The sequence below is a fragment of the Triticum urartu genome, chromosome 4A (genome assembly GCF_056163025.1).
Source record: "Triticum urartu cultivar PI428250 chromosome 4A, HENAU_Tu73, whole genome shotgun sequence".
Taxonomy (NCBI): domain Eukaryota; kingdom Viridiplantae; phylum Streptophyta; class Magnoliopsida; order Poales; family Poaceae; genus Triticum; species Triticum urartu.
This window is the reverse complement of record NC_141876.1, coordinates 519,684,418-519,692,567: the sequence shown is the minus strand read 5'-3', so window position 1 is coordinate 519,692,567 and position 8,150 is coordinate 519,684,418.

The following is an 8,150-nucleotide window of genomic DNA, read 5'->3' as shown; positions in this document are numbered from 1 at the left end:
CATCCGTTATACGAGTTATGGCAATACTCCCGAACTCCCGCCCCAGTACTGGGTGGCGTCGAGGTGATCTCATCAACAACTGCATAAAAGAGATTTTCGATGTCGGTGAAACTCTGGTATTCCAGAACTGCAACGATAAAATTGTGACGACAACACCTCGGAGCTCAACTCCCCGGGACACTGCCACAACCCCTAAATGTCATGAGGCACTAAGAACAATGTTCTCGTCACAAAACCATCGGAACGATTCCAAGAAACCCGTGTGATCCTAAAATTTCTTTTAGTGAAATTTGAGAAGAGAAGAGTCAAAACTCTACGTCAGGATGCCTAACCAGAGCGAAGAAGGGACTGAGGAGTAAAAAGAATCCTACTCTCCGATATATATAATCCTAAATGACCCAAAACATTTTTCTAGACTCAACAACGCCAGTGATTCGCTCAAGCAGGGGGCTCCTAAAGTCGGGGAAGGCTCTGATACCAACTTGTAACACCCACGATGCGGCTATATCTCCCACATGTCGAAGCACGACTTAGAGGCATAACCGCATTGTAGGTAATGTCGCAAGAGGGGTAATCTTTACACATCCCATGTATTGAATAAGAAAGAGGTACAGAGTTGGCTTACAATCGCCACTTCACATAAAACATGAATAAAGAATTACATCATCCAGATACAATCAAGGTCCGACTACGGAACCAAAATAAAAGAAGACTACCCCTAATGCTACAGATCCCCGATCGACCCAACTGGGCTCCACTACTGATCAACTAGAAACGGAACAACATAATGAAACGAACTTCATCGAGCTCCTCCTTGAACCTGGTTGCGTCACCTTCACAGTATCATCGGCACCTGCAACTGGTTTTGGAAGTAATCTGTGAGTCACGGGGACTCAGCAATCTCACACCCTCGCGATCAAGACTATTTAAGCTTATGGCTAGGGAAAAAATATGAGGTGGAGCTGCAAGAAGTACTAGCATATATGGTGGCTAACATACGCAAATGAGAGCGAGAAGAGAAGGCAAAGCACGATCGAGAAACTATGATCAAGAAGTGATCCAAGACTACTTACGCTCAAGCATAACCCCCAACACCGTGTTCACTTCCCGGACTCCGCCAGAAAGAGAGCATCACGGCTACACACGCTGTTGATCCATTTTAGTTAAGATTAGTTTCAGGTTTTCTACAAACGGGCATTAACAAATTCCCATCTGCCCATAACCGCGGCCACGGCTTTCGAAAGTTCAAATCCCTACAGGGGTTTCCCAACTTAGCCCATCACAATCTCTCACGGTCGACGAAGGATATTCCTTCTCCAAGGAAGACCCGATCAGGCTCGGAATCCCGGTTAAAAGACATCTCGATAATGGTAAAACAAGACCAGCAAAGCCACCCAGATGTGCCGAAAAATCCTGATAGGAGCTGCACATATCTCGTTCTCAGGGCACACCGAATGAGCAAGACATCGGGTTGGCATAAACCCTGGTTGCCCAGGGGGTGCCGGACATCGCTCAGGTTGGACCATCACTTAGAAAAGCACTGGCCCAGGGGGGTTAAAATAAGACGACCCTCGGGATGCGTGACTCCCAAGGGGAAAGGCTAGGTGGCAAATGGTAAAACCAAGGTTGGGCCTTGCTGGAGGAGTTTTCTTCAAGGCGAACTGTCAAGGGGTTCCCATAATAACCCAACCGTGTAAGGAACACAAGATCAAGGAACATTACACCGGTATGACGGAAACTAGGGCGGCAAGAGTGGAACAAAACACCAGGCATAAGGCCGAACCTTCCACCCTTTACCAAGTATATAGATGCAGTAATTAAATAAGAGATATTGTGATATCCCAACAAATATCCATGTTCCAACATGGAACAAACTCAAATCTTCACCTGCAACTAACAACGCTATAAGAGGGGCTGAGCAAAGCGGTAACATAGCCAAACAATGGTTTGCTAGGACAAGGTGGGTTAGAGGCTTGGCTTCACAATATGGGAGGCTTGACATAGCAAGTGGTAGGTATCACAGCATAGGCATAGCAAAAGAGCGAGCATCTAGCAAGCAAAGATAGAAGAGATTTCGAGGGTATGGTCATCTTGCCTGCAAAGTTCTCCGAGTTGACGTTAGCTTGAACCTCGTAAACGTACTCAACGGGCTCCTCGATCACGTACTCGTCTCCCGATTCTATCGAAAGCAAGAACACAAGCAAAGGGAGACATAATCAACCACGTGCAATGCACAAACAACATGATGCAAAACAATGCATGACATGCGAGACATGATATGCGGTGCATATGCATGATTCGGAAAGGAAAGATTGAATCTGGCCTCAACTTGGAAAACCAAGAGTGCCACTGGAAAGAGGAGTTGATTTCGGTCGAAATCGATATAAAGATCACCGGAAACGGATGCATGGTTTGCAAATGGCAAGCAAAACAAATATGGCACCGATCTGCGATTAACAGCACGAGGCCATCTAAATGCATCAAGAACAACAAGCTACTGCACTCTAACATGACAACAAAATACATGGCAGGGATCCACTCAAGATGCTTGACAAAAGATGAACAGTGAGCTGCAGCTAAATCACATAATAGTAGGTTCAAACAAGCATGGAAAAAGTGCAAAAGATATCAGGTTACAGACTTAGTGAAAATAACATGCCAGGAATTTAACATCAGGAAGCAATGTTTAGAGCAAGATAACAACATGCTACAGGAACATATAATGGCAAAGCAAGGCATGGCATGAAGCTACTCAAAGTATACAACAAAAGTCCCTTACTGACCATAAGCCAAAAGGGATCAGAAAATACAATGGCAACCATGTGAACATAGCAATTATCGATAACAGATTCAGACTTAGCAGAAAACTAGAACATGGCAAAACAGATATTATGTAGGCATGTTCCCGAGCTCGATGCACTCACCACAAAGCTCTTCATGACAAACTAAGCATACAACCAGCAAGTAGACATGGCATAGAAGCTAAACATGGCAAGAACAACAACATAGCATTCATGGATCAACTACAACAAGCTCGGCAAAAATGCTTAACATGTAAACATTCTGCCAGGAACATTTTATAGCAAAAGTAGAGCTCGATTAAGTCAAGCTAGGGTGATCCATAAATGCAAACAAAGACGTGGATGGATAGAGCACCACAATATCTACAAAACATCCTTACTGATCATGCTCAAAAGAGGCATGGATCACTCTGTAGAAACAAGAACACATGGCATAAAAATATTGACAGGACAAAGACTTAGAATATTTCTAAGTCTCTGAAATCAGCAACATTACGAGAGCTACTTTGCATGCTTGTGCTAGTCACCACAGAGATCACAAAAATACATGGCATACACCCCTGTAAAGATGGCATGGCATACTTCAAAACACATGTAGGGCTCAAGTTCATAGGAGGCACACATCAATCATGGCAAAAATGACAAATGTCCAAATACTGATATGAATCTGAAACTAACAGAAACTAGCACTCTTCCAACAGCATTTAGGGCATCAAGATGGACTCAAATGAACAAGATGCAATGAGATGAAATGAAGTACTCGTCGAGACGAACAGAGCTACGGATGCTGAGTTATGCCATGAAGAAGATGTACACATTTTATGAAGTCCTGAGGACTTAGACAAAATAGAGATGAGCGCGGAATACTAAAGACCGCCCAGTGCAAGGAATAGAAGGGGGGCTCACCCAATGGGCTCGGCCCAAGCTGGCGGGGAGGCAAGTGGGGCGACTGGGCCGGGAGCTGGGCCTTGGGGCGCATCGGCCCACGCGGGGCCCACACGAGAGGTGCTCGCCCTCCTCGTGCCCGCACGAACAAAAAGGTAGAGACGGCGGCGACGGCGCACGCCAGCGAGGGTGCAACAACGGCGGGGAGGTCGCGTGGACATGGAGATGGCCGGATCTGGTCGCGCCGGGTCCATTCCGGCCGGATCCGACGGCGGTTCGTCGTGGGCGTCGGCAAGGGAGCCCTGGTGGCGGCGCTGACCACGGGGAAGCGTGGAGAGGTCAGGGAGAGAAAGAGAGAAGAGAGAGAAAAATGAGAGGAGAAGGACGGGGTCGACCTGGTGGAGCTCGCTGCTGCTCCGGCGAGCAGCTCCGGCGAGGACGCCGAAAGGGCCTGGTGCGGGAGCTCCTTCCGATGGAGCTCGGGAACGAGGGAGCGGGAGGCGACGCGGGGTCTGTCCCTGGCCCCAAATGGGCTCGGGCAGGCCGCGGCAGGGCTCGCAGGGCCGGCGGCGGTGGGGAGCGCTGGGGTGAGGTGGCGATGCCACATGGCGGCGCAGGGGTGGCTGAAGACGGCCATGGGCGACGTGGCGCGCCCGGATTGGTCCGGGGTGCGGCGGCGGCAGCGCCAAGTGGCGGTTGGAGGCTGGCTGTGCACAGAATTTGGGGAGGAGGTGGGGATTGCGGCTGGCTAGAGGTAGGGGTAGGTTTAGGCTAGGTTAGTCCAAAAATGGACTAGGGAAGGTGTATATATATAGAAGGGGCTAGGGTTAGGGGGGTTTCGGAGCCCTCCGATCGTAATCGAATGGTTACAGTTGGAGGGGGGGTTTAGTGGGCTGGACTTGGGCTGTGCAGGAGGGTTGGACTGAGAGGAGAGAAAAGAACTCTAGCCCGACACGGGTTTCCGGAGACCGAAAACGTCCGACGAATAAACCGACAACGGTGCCGCTACGGATGACGGTTGGGCTATCAAACGAGCTCCGAATGCGATGAAACTTGACAGGCGCTCTGTGTACACTATAATAGTACTGCACGCCAAGTTTCAACCCATTGCGAGAATATTTTTTGGCCACTCATGAAACGAGGTAAAAGGAGGCGCCGGTGGACATAGGAGCGCCGGATAGCAAAACGGACAACGGGGAAAATGCTCGGATGCATGAGACGAACATGTATGCAATTCGAAGCACATGATGACATGATATGAGATGCATGACACGCAAGCAAAGACCAGGCAACAACAGCAAATAACTGGAAGACACCTAGCACATCGGTCTCGGGCATTACAGAAACCACTCATGAAGACGCTTGAAAGTTGCTCTTCAAGGGCAACGAGACACCCCCGGCCATAGAATCGGACTGCGGGCATGACATCAACCACCTCTCCAATAAGGTATGTTATTTTTAATGCATCCTCTACTTGCTTGTTTCAAGGATGATATCTGAGCTTTTATTATCATTGCTTCTTCAGGAATGGATGGAGAGGGTGAAGCGGATCCCGTGTCCAGCTCCACTGCCTGAAGAACCAGTCATCCCGCGTCTAGCGAAGATGCTGGTACCGGCGCCCTATAAGGTGCCAGAGATGAAGGCCAAGGGGAAAGCCAAGGGGGTCCGGAGTGTCCCCCGCTGCAAGGGTTCTTCATACATGACATCCGAAGACAAGACCCGCTCGTCCGCCGCCGAAGACGACGATGATGAAGAGGAGGAGGAAAGCGACTCTCCCCCTGATGGGGGAGGAAGAAGAGGGCGGCCTCCACAAATCTGGAGGCAGAGGCACCCAAGAAGGGGAAAGGCCCTCTCGTGGGCAGCTCCGCATGGGACGTCGACAGCAGTCCGGAGCGACGCCCCCGGAACAAGCCCCTGGCCGCATTGTGAGTACTAAGAACTCGTACACGTCCATTTATCCGGCCCTTCCACCTTATGGTATTTTATATAGTTTAATCATGTCATTGCAGTCTGGCCCACGATAGCTCCCAGCGATCCTCATCAAGAGGCTCGTTGGACTCAAAGGAGATGGCCAGCGAGACACCGCCGGCCACTTACTCTCCCAAGGCCAGGGGAGATGACGAGGTGCTCTCCCATAGGACCTTCCCAGGGCAGGGAGAGGTTCGGGAGGCCATCAAGGCAGCGCCGGAGGGTGACACCTCGGCCGCCGGACACATGGGGGAATAGGCCCCCAAGGACACAAAAGATGGGGGCCGTGCTCAATTCGGCCCCCATCCGAGCGCAGACCCGGAGACCCAAGCAGCCTCCTTCAAGGGGAAGAGGCATGCCCATCCCACCGACGACCTCTGTCCAACCAGAGGCGTCGGATAATCTATTGGAAGCGCTTCAAGGCGCTTCCATATTGGAAGAACACTGTATCCTTATGGGTAAGGTGATTGAGAAGGTTCAGTCCGTTAAGAGCGGACTGGCCGAAGCCTGCAGCGGCCTGCTGACAGGTTTTGAGGTAAGCAGCGTTTAACCGAGAAAATCCAATATAGATAGTAGCCCCTGAGACATTGTCCGGTGTTCGGAAAGAAAAGCCAGATAGAGGATCAATTAAATTTTGCAGGAAGCTAACCGAACCGTGTCTGATGTGAATAAGCAGGCGTCGTTGTTAGCCGCGACCTCTCACACTGCCGAAGTCTCCGGACTAAAGCAGGAACTAGAGCAGGCCGAAGAGGAGCTCGGCCAGGCGAGGAAACAGCTGGAAGACCAGCAAGGTATGTAGTGACTCGCTATGTATTCTGAAAGGAATAGATGATGTATACTGACCGTAGTGTCATGATATGTGTAGGGGCGATGACCAAGGTCGAGGCCCTGAAAAAGGCCCTGGCCGAAGTTGAGGGAAAAGCTGTCCAGGAGCAGGCTGCTTGTAAAAAGCTTAAGGCAAGGCTGAACGAGGTCCAGCAAGAGCTCCAAGATGCTATCAAGAAGTACGAGGCCTTGGAGGGAGATGTTTCGGCTCGAGAGGCCGAACTCTCAAAGGCTCGCCGAAGAGCGGAAGCAGTCCGCGTTGAAGCCCAGGGTGCCTCCGGGAGATCCAGGAGGCCAAGAAGATCGCAGTGACTAAGGCATGTGAAGAAGAAATATCTCCTACTAACCCGGATTCGGATGTAACACCCAAGATGCGGCTATATCTCCCACGTGTCGGGGCACGACTTAGAGGCATAACCGCATGGTAGGCATATCGCAAGAGGGGTAATCTTCACACAATCCCATGTACTGAATAGAAAGGGATAAAGAGTTGGCTTACAATCGCCACTTCACACAAATACAAGTTAAACATACATCATCCAGAATACAATCAAGGTCCGACTACGGAACCAAAATAAAAGAAGACAACCCCAAATGCTAGATCACCGATCGTCCCCAACTGGGCTCCACTACTGATCATGAGGAAGCAAAACAAAACAACGACCAAGATCTTCATCGATCTCCCACTTGAGCTGGGTTGCGTCACCTGCACTGGTATCGTCGGCACCTACAACTGTTTGGAAGTATCTGTGAGCCACGAGGACTCAGCAATCTCACACCCGCGAGATCAAGACTATTTAAGCTTATGGGTAGGGTAAGTTAAAGAGGTGGAGCTACAGCAAGCACTAAGCATATATGGTGGCTAACATACGCAAATAAGAGCGAGAAGAGAAGCAACGCAGCGGTCGTGAACTAGAAGTGATCAAGAAGTGATCCTGAAACTACTTACGTTCAAGCATAACACGAGAACCATGTTCACTTCCCGGACTCCGCCGAGAAGAGACCATCACGGCTATACACGCGGTTGATGCATTTTAAAGTTAAGTGTCAAGTTCTCTACAACCAGACAATAACAAATTCCCATCTGCCCATAACCGCGGGCACGACTTTCGAAAGTTCAAACCCTGCAGGGGTGTCCCAACTTAGCCCATCACAAGCTCTCACGGTCAACGAAGGATATTCCTTCTCCTGGAAAGACCCGATCATACTCGGAATTCCGGTTGCAAGACATTTCGAAAATGGTAAAACAAGACCAGCAAGACCGCCCGATGTGCCGACATCCCAATAGGAGCTGCACATATCTCGTTCTTAGGGCAACAACAGATAAGCTAAGCGTCCAGGTACCAGCATAACCCAAGTTTCCAAGGGACGGTCCCGCACGGTGCTTTGTTTCGGACCAACACTTAGACAAGCACTGGCCCCGGGGGTTAAAATAAAGATGACCCTCGAGAGCGCGACTCCCAAGGGAAAAGTAGGTGTTGGTGAGGCAAATGGTAAAACCAAGGTTGGGCCTTGCTGGAGGAGTTTTATTCAAAGCGAACTGTCAAGGGGTTCGCATAACACCCAACCGCGTAAGGAACGCAAAATCAAGGAACATAACACCGGTATGACAGAAACTAGGGCGGCAAGAGTGGAACAAAACACCAGGCATAAGGCTGAGACTTCCACCCT